We start from the raw sequence: 16043 nt of genomic DNA, 5'->3' as shown, positions 1-16043 counted from the left end.
CACCCAGAGGACTGTGGGAAGGGTTGCCTTCAAGATGCAAACGTGTATTGTGAAGTCCTGAATGGGGACATTGTTAGGGGCCCTGGCCCCTCGCCCCTTGCCCCCTGTGGCTGCTCAGTGGGCTCTGAAGGGCTGGTGGGTCTGAGGAACCCCAGAGAAGTGGCCAGGGATCAAAAGAGCGGACAAGTCGGTGCTGAGGCTGAAAGGGTGCGAAACGTGGGGACAGAGTGGCCTCGCTTGGAGGGAACCTGCTGGCCCCTCCGGCCCGGGAGCATCCCGAAGGAGGAGCTGGGCTCCAGCTCTACAGGGAGAATGGGACAAGGCCACGGGGCTGGTTCCTAAGCGCAGACGGCCTATGCTTAGGGCACCAGCAAAGCAGGAGCCCCACAAAGGGTTCTGATAGGATACGCATTGTATGAGAATGGAGCAAGTAGTGCTCATCAGGGAAGAAGCCAGAACTTGTGGGACCTCACGCCACTTCAAGTGCTGTTTTCATTCTCAATTGCATTAAGGGAGAAGGGACGGCTGGCCCACGTGCACACACCTAGAGACAAGGCCCACCGAGGTGACATTGCTGAGGGTGATCGGAGGTTTGAACCTGTCTCCAGAATTGAGGCTTCTCTCCCCATCCGTTCTCCAAGATCCCATTCTCCAAGAGCCGTGAAGGCTGCTGGACCGAGCAGGGAGGGAGTGGGAACCGGGGTAAAGGGAGCTGGGGGCCCGGGCAGACCCTGCTGTAAGTCACACCGCCTTTCCCAGGCCTTCTTTTCCGGCATTTAAAAGCCCATTAGTTATTCGTGGTCTAAAATCCAACGATGGGAAGTGCGAATGGGAAGTGCGAACCCGGCCCTGCGGCCCAAAGGGAGCCCCGCTCCCCACAGCCCCCAGCTGGGCCTGGCTTTATTCAAGTGGCCCCCAAGTGCTTCCAGGACTTTCTTCACTAGCCCAGAAATGCCTACAGCATTCATCCCGTAACTGGGGTTTCTCTGTCAGAGGATTGTTCATTTTTGGTGACCTGTGGCCAGGTGTCCTCAGAACCTGCCCCTGCGCCCCCCATTTCCTTCACCCCTGCCCCGTGCCCCCACCTGGGGCCTGTTGCTGCGAGCCAGTGCCACCCAGGGGGAGCACTCGGAGGGTTCGTTTTTCTTCCTTTTCATGTTCTGTAACCCCCAGCTTGTGTGTTTGTGCTCTCCCCGGGGCCCCCCATCTCCTCCGGGCCTCCCCCCTCAACACCCTGCCAAACCCCTGTCCCCTCCAGTGGGCTGTGGTCCAGCGGTCTGCCTTCTGCCAGCTTTTCTACCTTCCTATCCCATTCTTCATCCCTGTCAGAGGCCTCAGCTGCTTGCCTGGCTGCCTGGCTGCCCCGGGCTCTGCGTCTTGGGGCCCTTGGGGCTTAGAAGTGGGGTCTCTGGCTAGCCCTCCAGCCCATGTGCGGCACAGACAGGGCCTGGCAGAGGCGCTCAGAACTTGGATGAGGGTTTGTGGGTTCAAAGGAGGGAAGGAGCCCTGGAAAAGCTGGAAAAAGCCTTCTCCAGGCCCCGCCCCTGCAGAGTTGTCGCCACCCAGGCTCACCCTTGGATGGGGACCGAGGAGAGACGCTCAGAGGGGCTGGCCCCGTAGAGTTAGGGAGGCAAGGCCAGGGTGAGAGGAGGGTAGCTCCCCACCGGAAGCCTTCAGGGGAATTCCTTTCCTTGAGGGCAGTCCTGGACCCCACCCCCACCGCCCCAGGGCCAGCTTACAGGCTCCGAGGGGGAGAGCTGGCCTGGCTGGGGCTTGGGGACCCCACAGCCTCGCCTCTGCGCCACCCCCACCCCCCCACCAGGGAAGTGCTGGCTCTGAAAGGGGCCTGCCCGGCAGGGCTTGGTTTGGTTTCCTGAAGTGGAGATGCCCGAACCACCTCCCAGCCTCAGACCTGTAGTAGAGCTTGACCTCTCTTCTCCTGAAGCCTCTGTCCGAGGCCTGAGGAGCTGGCATGGGGTCGAAAAACCATTCTGGGAGGGGACCCCAGACAGCCAGGACAAAACCTGATCCACAAAACCCCTTCCTAGGTCTTCCTACGCCGTTAGCTTTGGAGGCCTGCTTCAGCCGCCGCTGCAGTGCGATCCGTTGGCTGAGGTGCAGGCGAGGGGATCTTGGCTTTATCTCCCTTTCTTAGAAGCAGTCTCAGTCTGTGGACCGACTTTCTTCCTGGGGAAGAACCGAAAGCCCTAACGGGTGGCAGAGCAGCCTGTGGCCCTGCCCCCACTTAACAGATGAAGCCCGGGGAACCATGCTTGCCAGGAATCGAACATTCCGGGCAGTTGGGGGGTGGGGGGTGGTGTATTTCTACCTCCACTGTCCAGATGAGGAAACTGAGGCTTCAGAGAGGTTCGGTAATGTCCCTAATGATATCGGGCCAGGAAAAGATGGCAAAGCATTTGCTGTTTACCCCATTGCCCGCCCCCATCACCGACACTTTCTCATACTTGGCTTTATACCACTGATCACTTTCTGAGATTATCCTGTCTCCTGCCTGTTGTCCCCGCTAGAGCAGGGACCCTTTCTAACTCACTGCTGCATAGGGCCTGGCACATAGTAGGCCCTCAATAAATATTTGTTGAATGAATGAGATGGGATTCAAACCCAGATCTGGCTGGGAGGCTTGTGTTTCCTGTCACGCAGAGTTGTGAACTACACGGGTCACAACTCAAAAGTTGTGCACTGAGCCTGCTAAGCCACCTGGCAGAGTGGGCAGGGACCCCACAGTGTTGTGACCCCTTTGAAAACCCTAGTGGAATCTTTGATCACCTACTGTGATCTTTGCAAGGCTCACAGAATTTTATTTCATACTCATTTGCTTGTCTCATTTGGGGATCCTGAAACTGGTCAGGAACGAGTTAACAAATGCCCTGGAAGTTCCCTCATGAGATGAGGCACAGCCTCAACCTAGACTCTGCTCCCTAACTGCCATTATCGAGGGGGGGCGGCAAAGAGTGGGGACGTTATGGCGGCACTGGGTAGCAGGTAGCAAAGACGGGCCACTTTGGACAGACACCTACCACCTGGCTCTGGCATGTCCTCCTCTTCCCCAAGCTCAATCCAGTCCTTTTTCCACTTAGAGGCAGCCACAGGAGCTTTAAAAAGGCCAACTAGAGCTTCTTGTTCTGCTTGGACCCTCCAGCAGCCCCCTGCCAGGCCCTGCTGACCTCTTCGACTTTATCCCCCGGCGCTCTTGCCCTCTCTGCTGGGCACAGCTGTGGCGCCAGGCATCCTGCTGCCTGGCCCCCTCTCCTGACAGCCCCCCCCCCATCTGCACTAGCTCCCTCAATCCTGTCATCCTGATTCCTTTTCTCGTAAGTTTCCTCTAGTTCTGTGAGCTTTTACTTGTTTCCTATCTGTCCCCTTGCCTCCAAGACCTTGTCTGTCTTGTGTAGCATCAAATGATGAGAATCTAGAAATGAATCCAACTCCTGGGCCTAGTCAGGTTCCAAAATATATCTGGGGAGGAGAAAAAAAGCCCAACCAAAGCAATGCCTAGTCTAGAGCCTGACATAAATAGCTCTCAGAAAATATGTTCCCTTCCTTTTTACTCCACTCTCTTCAGGTAATCTTTCTTGAAAGATGTGGCCTTTGAGGAATGCTTTGGGACCATCAAGGGATTGAATGGGAGGATTCTTAGCCCTGTCTTGTAGTCCCATCTGCCCTGCAGTACCCGCCCCCTCCCAACCTCATTTTACATGAAGAAGCTGAGGTCCAGAGAAGATGCAGGCCCCACTCGGGCCCTTTGGATTATACTCCAAGTCTGATTCCCAGTCCAGTGCTCTTGCCCCACCTGACCCCCTTGTCCGTCCAGTTGAGAAAGCCTCAAAGTGGGTCTCCCTGTTGCCAGATCTTCACAGAGGCCAGTTTTTCCCCAAGCCCCCATCAGATCCTGCCCACCCCTGCTGAAACAGGGCAGCTTCCCATCACACTTAGAATAAAATCCAAATGTCTCCCCACAGCCGGTGTGTGGTCTGCGCCCTGCTGGTCTCACTCCTGTTCCTACCCCAGCTCCCCTTAGCTGCTGGCCTCTCTGTCCACGCCTCAGCCAGCCCAGCCACAGGCCAGGGCAGTGCCTTTGTGCTGCTGTTACCTCTCTTGAGACTTTCACAGCCTTTGTCCCTTTGTGCCAATCAAATTAATGTCCTCAGGGAAGCCCTCCCTAAACACCCCATCTGAAGTAGGGTTACCCCCCCACTCTTGCATCTTTCACAAATAATTTTTCCATGTTTTCCTTCATAGCACTTAACATTACTTGAGAATTTTTGGATTGATCGACCTAGTTTCCCTGCCCCACCCTAAGGTCAGCCGGTCTAGCGTGTCTTCAAATCCTCTGTACCTGGCACACAATAGATGCTCAATAAACATTTGTTTGAATAAGTGAAATAAAAAGGGCCCTCCTGGGGTACAGAGATTTAGCCCCGTCAAATCTCTTGGGGCAGAAAATGCCCCAAGTGTGAAACTAGGTGTCTGGAGAGCCTGGAGTTGGCGTTGAAGGCGAAGACGGCCTCTTCCCGCCCAACCCCAGCCCTCTTGACTGGCAGGGTTGCGAGAGGAGTTGGTTCCCAGAGCGAGCATCTGCAAGGGCCGCGACGGCTGGCAGTGGTGTGTGCGGTGCATCCCGGCTCCCCGCGCCCGGGCCGGGGCGTGTGGGCGGAACGGGCATGCCAGCCGGGGCCCGAGGGACGCCTTGAGGTCTGGAGCGTGGGAAGGACCCCAACGCCAGGGTTAAAAACCACCCGTGGGGATGTGGCGACGACCGAGGCCACGGTACACGGTGGGGATCTCTGGGGGCAGAAGGAAGAGAGTTCCCGGGACACGCTGGAAAACTGCTCAGGGCTGGCTCCCGCGCTCCCGGTCCTACTCTACGGGGGAAGGAGCGGCGAGTGCCCTTTGCGGGTTGAGCGGCCTCCGTCAGGGCCTCTCCAGAGCGGGAGTGGAGTGGCACCCCCCGCCCCCCAACTCCTCCGTTTCACGGGGGTCCCGGGCACTCTGGGCGCGCCTCCGTTCCCGGCCTCTCTGCCCACGCGCTGCCGCCCGGCCCTGCGTTTGCTGGCGGCCGCCCTTCCTTCCCTCCCTGGTCCGCCCCCGCCGCCCCCACCGCTGCCAGAGGTCAGACCCGCGCAGCGACTGCGGCGAAGATGCAGCCCCCGCACTGCGTTCTGGGCTGCCGTTAGGCGTTGGGCCCGCGCCCCGCCCTTGACGTCACCGCCGCGGCGGCCCGGCCCCGCCCTCGTCTCCATGGAGACCAGCAAGCTTCCCGGCGCGCTCCTGCCACCCGCAGTAGTGCGGCTGCTCCCGCCTGCTCCTCTCGCGCTGCTGTGGACGCCGTGAGCCAGGGTCTCCCAGACCCTTATTAACATGCAGACTCGCAGACGCCCTTCTCTGAAGAGTCAGGCAGTAGGTTCAGGGAGGGTCATGGGAATCCCTCCTTTATCAGAGTGATTCTTTTGCTCGATGAGGATCGTCAGCCTTGGGAATGGAATTAACGGAAGCCTAGGGAGTTTAGACCCTTGGGTATTGTTACTAGCAATCCAGGGCCTGCATTAGAACTTCGCTGCAGCGCGGTGCTCCTGAAACGTAGCTGATGTTTCCCTGGGGTGCAGCCGAAGCCAGACTCCAGGAGTTTGCAGTCCTGGGCACAGATCACCCAGATAACTTGCCCCGCCCCTCCCCCATGGGGCTGCAGTGGAGGTTCTGAGAGGGTGTTGTGTAAAGGACGTATGCTCCCCTCTGCTCCCCCAGGATAGCCCCGGCAAAGACACTGCTTTGGGGACTGCCAATGCGCAATGAATCTTAGGGAGGCTATCACAGAAGCTCTGCAAAGCTGACACTGTCTTTGATCTTGAACTGGGAGGCTGAGAGAATATTCGAGCACCCACTGGTCTCTCCCACTTCAGGCTAGGCCACATCTAAACCTGCCCAGACAAACGGCTGGTCTGGGAACACCCCCAGAATAGATTTTTAGCTGTCTAGAGTCCCAGCAGAGGAACCCATGGGTTAAAAATATACATACTGGGTGGGGCAGGCTGACCGGAAAGGTGACTTCGAGGGTGACATGGTGAAATGAAAGCTGGTGTACACCTGACTTAATGCAGCGCCAGCTAGCAAAGCTATAGCCTCCAGAATGACCTTTTAGCTGATCCCCACTGACCACAGGCTGAAGGCACCATTCCTGATGCTGTCTTCAAGGCCTGTGCAACAAGTACCTGCTGGCGTCTCCACCTTTAGAATCCGTGTGGCCAGCCCCAGTGGTTATGATGAACGCTGGGGACCAGTGCTTCCCAGACTTGCCTGATCATAAAACCACCGGAGACATAATCACACATAGAACACCACACTCCGTGGGTCTCAGTACCTGGCTCACACCCAGCTGTGAGATGCCCAGACTAAGCTCAAAAAAGCTGCAGCTAATTCAGAAAGGGCCCAAGCCCCTTTCTGGCTGGCTTATGTGCTACTTATAACAACCTGCCTTTGTCAGTAACCCAGCATCCTACTTGGGCACACCAGTGATCAGGGACCACATTGTTCTGGGGATTCTGTGCCTCCTTCCTATCCAGGCAAGGCTTCCCGAAGGGCTGGGATAGTCACAATTTCCTCCGTGACCATATTCATGTGCATACAATAAGCGCATGTGAAGAACAGCTGTGTGGGCTTCAGGCCTTGATTAAGAAAGGAAAAGGGGGGGCGCCTGGGTGGCTCAGTGGGTTAAGCCGCTGCCTTCGGCTCAGGTCATGATCTCAGGGTCCTGGGATCGAGTCCCACATCGGGCTCTCTGCTCAGCAAGAAGCCTGCTTCCCTCTCTCCCTCTCTCTCTTTGCCTTCCTCTCCGTCTACTTGTGATCTCTCTCTCTGTCAAATAAATAAATAAAAATCTTTAAAAAAAAAAAAAAAAAAAAAGAAAGGAAAAGGGGTTTTTCTTTTCCTACATAGAAATGCACAAAGCAGGAATAGAAACAAACCTCTGTGCCCACTAATACCAGTTTCTTACCAACCTGTCATCTTAGAGGGCCAGCAATGCTGGACTACAGTGACTCCCGGCTCCTTTCCTAGTTCAGAGGCTTTTGGCTTAAGGTTCCACCCGGAAGTATGGTTCTCAACTACACACTCAGATCACCTGGTACACTTTAAAAAAAAATACCAGTGCCTTCTCTCAGACCAATTGAATCCGAAGTGCTGAAGGTAGGGCCCTGGCATGACGATGTTTTCAAGTTCTAGCTCTCAGGACAAGTCTAAGCATCACCGAGGGAGAGAATGACTATTTGGGGACATATGTAAATATTGTCTTGGCAGCTCAAGGTCTGGAGCCCAAGAGAAGGAGATGAAATCCAGGGGCAGCCAGTGGTCGAAGGGGCAGGTTTCTGGGCAGCCCAGCTTCTGGAATGGCTGTGGGAGCCACTCCCAAGAGTAGAGAGCAATCTGAAGCTGGGATAAAAGGGAAGCATGGGGGCGGGGAATCTCACTTCCCTGGACCACTTCACAGGGGAGAGAAGAGTGTCCCAAAGGCCTTCTCTCTCTCTCTCTTTTTTTTTTTTTTTTTGATTTTTTAATTTTTATTTTTATTTGACAGAGACACAGCGAGAGAGGGAACACAAGCAGGGGGAGTGGGAGAGGGAGAAGCAGGCTTCCCACAGAGCAGAAAGCCCCATGTGGGGCTCGATCATGACCTGAGCTGAAGGCAGACGCTTAACAACTGAGCCACCCAGGCGCCCTCAAAGGGCTTCTCTTTTCCCTTCTTATACCTCCTTCCAGGAGCAAACCTGGCAGGTGTGGCCCACAGGCTCTCTTAAAGCATCATGGCCAAAGAAATCATCCCTCCTCACTCCTCCCCAACACGGCAAAATGCTTACCCTATCTTCATACAAGGGAGTTGCAAGCAGAAGGCTACAGGAACTCAGAACTCAGCTGCCAACCTGGTCTGAGAGCTGAGTTTACATCCCTTTGTCTCGCATGCCCTGTGACTTCCCAGTACTCTCAGCAGGCCTCCGCTGCAGTGGGGAGCAAGGGCTGATACCAAAGAGGTGGCCTTTGTGGGGAGACGTGGGGTTTCTGTGAGGCTAAGCCCTATTTCCAGGTTTGTGGACTTTAGGTACTAATTGCCTTTGACCTTTTCACATTAACCGGTGTCCTTTTTTAAATAAAATACACATAACATAAAATTTATCATTTTAATCATTCTTAGTTCAGTTCATCAAGTATATTCACAATATTGTGCAAACGTCATCACTATTTCCAGAGTGTTTCCATCGCCCTAAATAGAAACTGTACCAACTGCACCAACCAACCAAATATTAGCTCTCTATTCCCCCTGCTCCCAACTTTTCTTTTTTTCTTTCTTTCCTCTTTCCATCCTCCCTCCCTCCTCCTCCTTCCCCCCTTCCTCCCATCTCCTTTCCTCCCTCCCTCTTCCTTCCTTCGTTCCTTCCTTCCTTCTTCCTTCTCTCCCTCCCTCTCTCCCTCCCTTCCCTTCCCTTCCCTTCCTTCTTTCTTTTCTTTCTCTTGACAGCTTGAGCGTGCAAGTGGGGATGGGGTTGGGGGCAGGGAGAAAGCTCTACTCCCAATGTGGAGCCTGATGTGGGGCTCTCTCATGACCCTGTGATTGGGACTCCAGCTGAAATCAAGGGTCAGACGCTTAACCAACCGGGCCACCCAGGCGCCCCAGGAGCCCTTGCTTTTAGATGATCTTGACTAATACGAATGTTTCTCAAAGAGACCATTGTAATTCTAGGTTGCTAGATTTCATCATGTTTGGAAATATCCATAGATTCTGTCACACTTACCTATTTAAATTTAAAAGATTCCATTTCTTTTAGCTAAGCCTTTTTGGGTCCTTAGAGCCTGAGGGATGTGAGATGGAGTTGGGCATTGTGTGGGGGTTTATAGTGTACCTTGTTGTGCAGAAATTTTCTTGAGGTTGGCAGGAGACCCAGTGTCCATCTATTCTGTTCCATGACCAATAACATATCCTAACATGGGAAGCTTTGGGTTAGGTGGTGAGCATTCTAACAACTTTTATTTTTATTTTTTAAGATTTAATTTATGTATTTGACAGAGAGATCACAAGTAGGCAGAGAGGCAGGCAGACAGAGAGGGGGAAGCATGCTCCCCGCTGAGCAGAGAGCCCGATGCAGGACTCGATCCTAGGACCCTAAGACCATGACCTGAGCCGAAGGCAGAGGCTTTAACCCACTGAGGCACCCAGGCGCCCCTCTAACAACTTTTAAATGTTCAACCTGTGCCCACCAATTTTGTGGCTGCTTCTGAGGTTCCCCTTAGCCGTAGTCTTTATCTACAAAAAAAAAAAAGAAAAAAAAAAAAAAAAGACAAACATGCAAGTTAATATTTCAACAGTAACCAAGGGATGTCATGGCTTCCTGGCCAAGAGAAGGCCCTTGTGTATATCACAACCAGCTTCCACCATGGGAACTCGCACTGGAGAAAGGAATCAGCAGACTGAATTCAGTCTGAATCAGCAGACCTCAACAGATGGGGACTTCTGACTGCTGGCTCCACCTGAATGAAGAACTATACGCTGTCACTAACCGTTCCCATGTGGATCTTGGGACAGAATCCCGGGCTGGGGTTTTCCACTCATTAAACAAGAATTGTGGTCTGAAATAAAGGCGAGGGTGTTGGGCTCTGGGCAGAACTGTGTGACAGCCCAAGCTCACCTGCCCTGAACTCCCCTTGCCCCCAACTTCTATTCTACTTTCAGCTTTTCTTTCTTCCTTTTTCTTTCTTTCTTTCTTTCTTTCTTTCTTTCTTTCTTTCTTTCTTTCATTTCTTTCTTTCTCTCTCTTTCTTTCTTTCCTTTCTTTCTTTCTTTCTTTTTTCTTTTTGCTTCCTTCCTTCCTTCCTTCCTTCCTTCCTTCCTTCTTTCTTTCTTCTCTTTTTCTTCCTTTCTTTCTTTCTTTAAAATTTATTTGACAGACAGAAATCACAAGTAGGCAGAGAGGCAGGCACAGAGAGAGGGGGAGGCAGGCTCCCCGCTGAGCAGAGCGCCCAATGCGGGTCTGGATCCCAGGACCCCGGGATCATGACCTGAGTTGAAGGCAGAGTTTTTAACCCACTGAGCCACCCAGGCGCCCCTCAGCTTCTTTTATTTCAAGGAGCACCCATGTCATGGCGTGATTCAGAACTTTATTCCTTTTTATGCCTGAATAGTAATCCATTATATATTCCACAGAATACTACTCAGCCATGAAAAGGAGTAAAAGTATCTCATTTTGTTTATCCATTCATCCGCTGAGGGCACTTGGATTGTTACCAGCCTTTGGCTCTTGTGAATAATGCTGCTGGGAGTATGATGTAGGAATGTCTCTCTCAGAGTCCCAGCTCTCAATTATTTGGGGTCTGCATCTAGTAGTGGAATTGCTGGGTCATATGGTAATCCTCCATTTATCTTTCAACCACGTTAAGTCTTTGAACAATGGCTAAGTATTTTCCACAGCAGCTGCAACATTTTACATTCCCTCCAGCATGCATGAGCGTTTCAGCTTCTCCACATCACTGTGGGCCCTTATTTTTTATTTTGTGTAATAGCTATACTTGTGGATGTGTGGTGCTTTGGATTTGCACTCCCCAAGTGACTAATGACATTGAACTTCTCTCTCATGTGCTTATTGGCCATCTGTTTATCTTTGGAGAAATGTCATTCAGACATTTTTGAATTGCATTTTTTTAAAGATTTTATTCATTTATTTGACAGAGAGAGAGAGATCACAAGTAGGCAGAGAGGCAGGCAAAGAGAGGGGGAAGCAGGCTCCCCACTGAGCAGAGAGCCCAATGTGGGGCTTGATCCCAGGACCTTGAGATCACGACCTGAGCGGAAGGCAGAGGCTTAACCCACTGAGCCACCCAGGCACCCCAGAATTGCATTGTTTTGTTATTGAGCCATCCAGCATCCTAAGATTTTGATAAAGACCGCATTGAATCTGTATGGTTTTGGGTAAAGTACTGTCGCCTTAATATTAAGGCTTCCAATCCATGAAGATGGGATGTCTTCCCATTTATTTAGGCCTTTAATTTCTATCAGCAATGTTCTATACTTTTCAGTGTATAATTCTTTTACCTACCTGGTTAAGTTTATTTTTAATATTTCTTACTGGGGTGCCTGGGTGGCTCAGGTAAGCCGCTGCCTTCGGCTCAGGTCATGATTCCAGGGTCTTGGGATCGAGTCCCACATCGGGCTCCTTGCCCGGCAGAGTGCCTGCTTCTCTCTCCATCTCTGCCTGCTGCTCTGCCTGCTTGTGCGCTCACGCACTCTCTCTCGCTCTGACAAATAAATAAAATCTTTAATATTTCTTACTAATACTACTGTAAATGGAATTATTTTCTTAAATTTGCTTTTTGAATTGTTCATTATTCATGTATAGAAATGCAACTGGGGATGCCTGAGTGGCTCAGTTGGTAAGCATCTTCCTTTGGCTCAGGTCATGAGATCAAGCCAGGGCATCGGGCTCCTTACTAGTGGGAAGCCCGCTTCTCCCTCTGCCTGCTGCTATGCCTACTTGTGTCCTTGCTCAGTATCTCTGTCAAATAAATAAAATCTTAAAGAAAAAAAATGCAACTTATTTTTGTGTATTGATTTTGTTTTGCAATGTCATTAAGTTTGTTACTTCTAACACTGTATATATTTCAAGGTTTTCTATGTGTAAGATTGTGTCACCTGTCAGAGATACTACATTTCTTCCTTTCCAATTTGGAAGTCTTTACTTCTGGGGCGCCTGGGTGGCTCAGTTGTTCAGCATCTGCCTTTGGCTCAGGTCATGATCCCAGAGTCCTGGGACTGAGCCCCATTTTGGGCTCCCTGCTCAGCCAGAAGCCTGCTTCTCCCTTTCCCCCTGCCACTCCCTCTGCTTGTGATCGCTCTCTCTCTGTGTCAAATAAATAATAAAATCCTTTTTTTGAGGAAGTCTTTTACTTCTTTTTCTTGCCTAATTATTCTACATAGAACCTCCAGTACTATGTTAAATAAAGTGAGCATCCTTGTTTTGTTCCTAATTTTAGGGAAAAAGCTTTAAGGCTTTCACCACTGAGTATGATGTTTGCTGTTGGGTTTTTTGTATATGGCCCTTGTTATGTTAAAAAAAGTTTCCATCAAGGCTAGTTTATTCAGTGTTCTTATCATGAAATGGTATGGTGTCGAACTTTTTTTTGAGCCATGATTGACATGTTTTATCAATTTCAGGTGTACAAGATAACATTTGGTATTTGTATATACTGCAAAATGATCACAGTAAGTCTAGTTAACATCCATTGACACAATTATAAATTTTTTTCTTGTGATGCGGGGCGGGGGGGGAGGAAGGGCAGAGGGAGAGGGACAAGCAGACTCCCTGCTGAGCAGGGAGCCCCATAGGGTGCTCGATCCCAGGACCCTGGAATCATGACCTGAGTTGAAGGCAGACGTTCAACCAACCAAGTGACCCAGGTGCCCTGTGATGAAAACTTTTAAGATTTACTCTTTTGCAAACTTCAAATGTGTAATACAGTATTAGCCACAGTCACCATGCTGTCCATCAGTTACATCACAGGCTTCTAACTGGAAGAATGTACCTTTGACCACCTTCACTCATTTCACCCACTGCCTGCCTCTGCCAACCACCAATCCGTTCAGTTTTAGGAGGTTTTTTGTTTGTTTTGTTTTTAAGATTCAACATGTAAGTGAGATCATATGATAGTGTCTTCTTCTGACTTATACTTAGCACAATGCCTTCAAGGTCTACCTACGCTGTCATGAATGACAAAATTTCCCTTTTTGCAGCTATGTGCACACACACACACACACACACACACACACACACGGACCACATCCTATCCATTTATCCATCGATGGACACTTAGGTTGCTTCCATGTCTAGATGATCATAAATGCTGCTGCAGTGAACGTTAGGGTGCATGTCTTTTGACATTGTATTTTCATTTCCTTTGGATAAATACCCAGAAGTGGGACTGCTAGATCGTGTGGCAGTTCTGTTTTTTAATTTTTTGAGGAACCTCCCCACTGTTCTCCCCAGTTCTCCCAAGGGTTCCTTTTTCTCCACATCCTCACCAACACTTGTTATTTCTCAGCTTTTTGGTTTTAGCCATTCTGACTGGTGGTATCTCACTGTGGTTTTGATTTGCATTTCCCTGATGATGAGTGATGGTGAGCACCTTTTCACATAGCTAATAGCCATCTAACTTTGGAAAAAGTCTATTCAGCTCCTCTGCCCATTTTTAAATTTTCTTGCTATCGAGTTATATACGCGCTCTCTCTATATATATCTATATAGGATATTAATCCATTGTCAGATGTATAATGTATAAATATTTTCTCCATTATTTCTTCAATTCTTGAATATTTCTCAAATGCTTTTTCCACATCAATTGATTCAAATGTGATCAACTGATCAAATTCTAGGATTTCATCGGAGAGAGAGAACACAAGCAGGGGGAGCAGCAGGCAGAACAGGCAGAGAGAGAAGCAGGCTCCCCAATGAGTGGGAAGCTCGAGGCAGGACTTGATCCCAGGACCTCGGGATCATGACCTGAGCCGAAGGCAGTCAACTTAACCGATGAGCTACCCAGGCGTCCCTAAGGGATACTATTCAAACAAATCTGTATTAGTGCAACAAATTCATTCCCATTCTTCTCAAAAGTAACTTGTTAGTGCAAACTGAGATGAATGGAAACAGCAACACGTTTGTCTCCATTTATAATTCACTTTTTAAAAATATTTATTTGTGAGAGCAAGCGTAAGAGCACACATGCAGCAGGGAGAGAGCAGCAGAGGGAGAGGGAGAAGCAGGCTCCCTGCTGAGCAGGGAGGCCGACTCAGGGCTCTATCCCAGGATCTGGAGATCCCGATCTAAGGTGAAACCAAGTGCTGGACACTCAGCAGTCAGCTGAGCCACCCAGGCACCCCTTAGCCATCAGCTCTTACTGTCGTGATTATCTCAGCGTCAGGATGGTTATCAGCTTTAGACGGATGGTTGTCATCAGAGGTCAAGGTCCACTTCCATGTCAGATTTAAGGTTAGGACTAGAGAGTATGATCGTGGAAAAGGAGTTTGGTTTGTAGAAGTGAGGGTCACACATGTCCATAAACCAGAGATCTAGACCATGAGGTACTAGCCATGGTGGAACTGTAATTGTGAGCTTCTGTTTTTGTTTAAAGATTTATTTGAGAGCAACAGCGAGAGAGAGAGAGAGAGAGAGAGAGAGACAGAGGAAGAGAATGTCCAAGCTGAATTCTGCCGAGCGCACAGCCTGATGTAGGGCTTGATCTCACGAACCATGAGATCATGATGTGAGCTGAAATCAAGTAGGCGCTTTACCAACTGAGCCACCCAGGCACCCCAGTTAGGAGCTTCTAAAAATGCTACTGGTAACACACAAATGGGAGCCAAGAGCAGGCATGAGGAAAGGAACCCACTGAGGAACCAGAGAAGTGGAAATGTAGAAAAGTGGAGCAAAGTAGAATCCAAGAGCTTAGTCATGGGGCATCTCTAGATGCAATACCTACGCCACGCCTCTGACTGAAGCACTACTAGTCTATAAATTTGGTTCTAGGTGGCATACATTCAGTCTCAGCTATAATACTGGGATGCAGGGCGCCCTATTGCCACCCCCTCCTCTTCTGTGAGAAATCAGAAATCCAGAACTATGGTATCTAAGTGTCAGCAAATATAAAACAGAAGAGCACGAAGGCTAAGTTAGCGCTCATACTCAGTTCACAATTAGTCCTCTATAGGGACAGTGTTTTCTCCATTCAGAGTCCCCAAATCCCATCACTGTGATCAAAAAACCAAAACCAAAACCTAGGGAAAGGCACTGCAGGGCTGGACGTGACACGGCCTTTCTGCGTCTAAGGCACCCCATGTGCCCAGTTATGGAGGGCTCTTCGGCTTGATAAAGCACTGGCCGGGATTAGCTAACATGGTCTCTACTGAGCCAAGGGTCCAGAAGAAGGAAAAAAGACAGGGCAAAGGCAGATGATCTTTGTTCTTGTTACATTTTATTGGCATCACGTTCATCTCTTTACAGAAGAACTTGGCCCACACCCTAGAATGTAGACCTTTGGAAAAAGGGGAAGTGCTCCGTTAAGCAAGCTACAATGCAGGGGCAGATCCTAGGGAGGGGGCAGAACTGCCAGGGTTCCATACCAAAGAAACAGGTTAATGAATAGTGGGCAATACTGGGAGTTGGTGGGGAAAAGGAGAAAAACGTTTGCTAACCTAAGGATACCACAACCCTGAAAGGAGTGCCTTCTAGAACAAAGGTAAAATCACTAGGACAGATCTGTTAGGATTTTCCTTTTCCTCTTATCAGTAGGATGCTGACCTAATAGGGGAGTTTCCAAGTATGGAGCGGGCGGGGGGGGGGGCACGCAGGGGGAGGAAAAAATGAGAATTTTAATTTCTGAAACAACGGTCATTTCATTTATCCATTGCACACACTACTGTATTATGCAAATCAACCTTTTGGAAAATTTAGACACAGAAGGGAACTAGACAGTTTTCCCCCTGGAGAGATGAAAAGCTTTTTGGCTCTTAAGTCTTTGATAAAAGGCGTACATAATTCTTGTGTCTACTGTACAGAATACTGCCTCTAGCTGGATTTCTGAATTCTGAGTAGCTAACACTCTGCAATCCAGACAGGGTTCAACCCTCCATCCTACACGCCTGCATTACAGGACTTAAACACATAATCCAAGAATTTCTTACACTAATTTATACATTTTTAATTGGTTGCATATATTAACATGTACTATAAGATTCTTTTCTAAGAAGCATTACATAATAAATGGATACTGTAAAAAGATCTGATTAGTTAAAAGTAACAAGCATTAACAGATACATACAAAACTCAGTCTGATCAGACTGGGTGTGAGCCTGTAATGAAGCATGGGGCACCAGCCTTCCCAAGTGGTAGCCTTCACAGGAGGGGGCGGTTGGGGTGGGGGGTAAAAAGACCACAAGACCGTTAAAAAAATCAGATAACTAATTAGACATAGATTAACTGTAAACAGTTCTCTCTCCC

The 16043-nt window shown here is 49.8% G+C and overlaps 1 long non-coding RNA gene across 1 annotated transcript; it reads left to right on the top strand.

Annotated features, from left to right (window-relative positions):
- Nucleotides 1-5140: 5140 nt before the first annotated feature.
- Nucleotides 5141-8082, top strand: LOC125107883 (uncharacterized). Its single transcript, XR_007129684.1, has 3 exons — nt 5141-5418; nt 7028-7200; nt 7771-8082. It is a non-coding gene; the product is annotated as an uncharacterized LOC125107883 (long non-coding RNA).
- The last annotated feature ends 7961 nt before the right edge of the window (nt 8083-16043 follow it).

This window comes from Lutra lutra, chromosome 1 (genome assembly GCF_902655055.1).
Source record: "Lutra lutra chromosome 1, mLutLut1.2, whole genome shotgun sequence".
Lineage (NCBI taxonomy): Eukaryota > Metazoa > Chordata > Mammalia > Carnivora > Mustelidae > Lutra > Lutra lutra.
The sequence above is the reverse complement of the archived record's forward strand: the minus strand, read 5'-3'. Positions and strand labels throughout refer to the sequence as shown.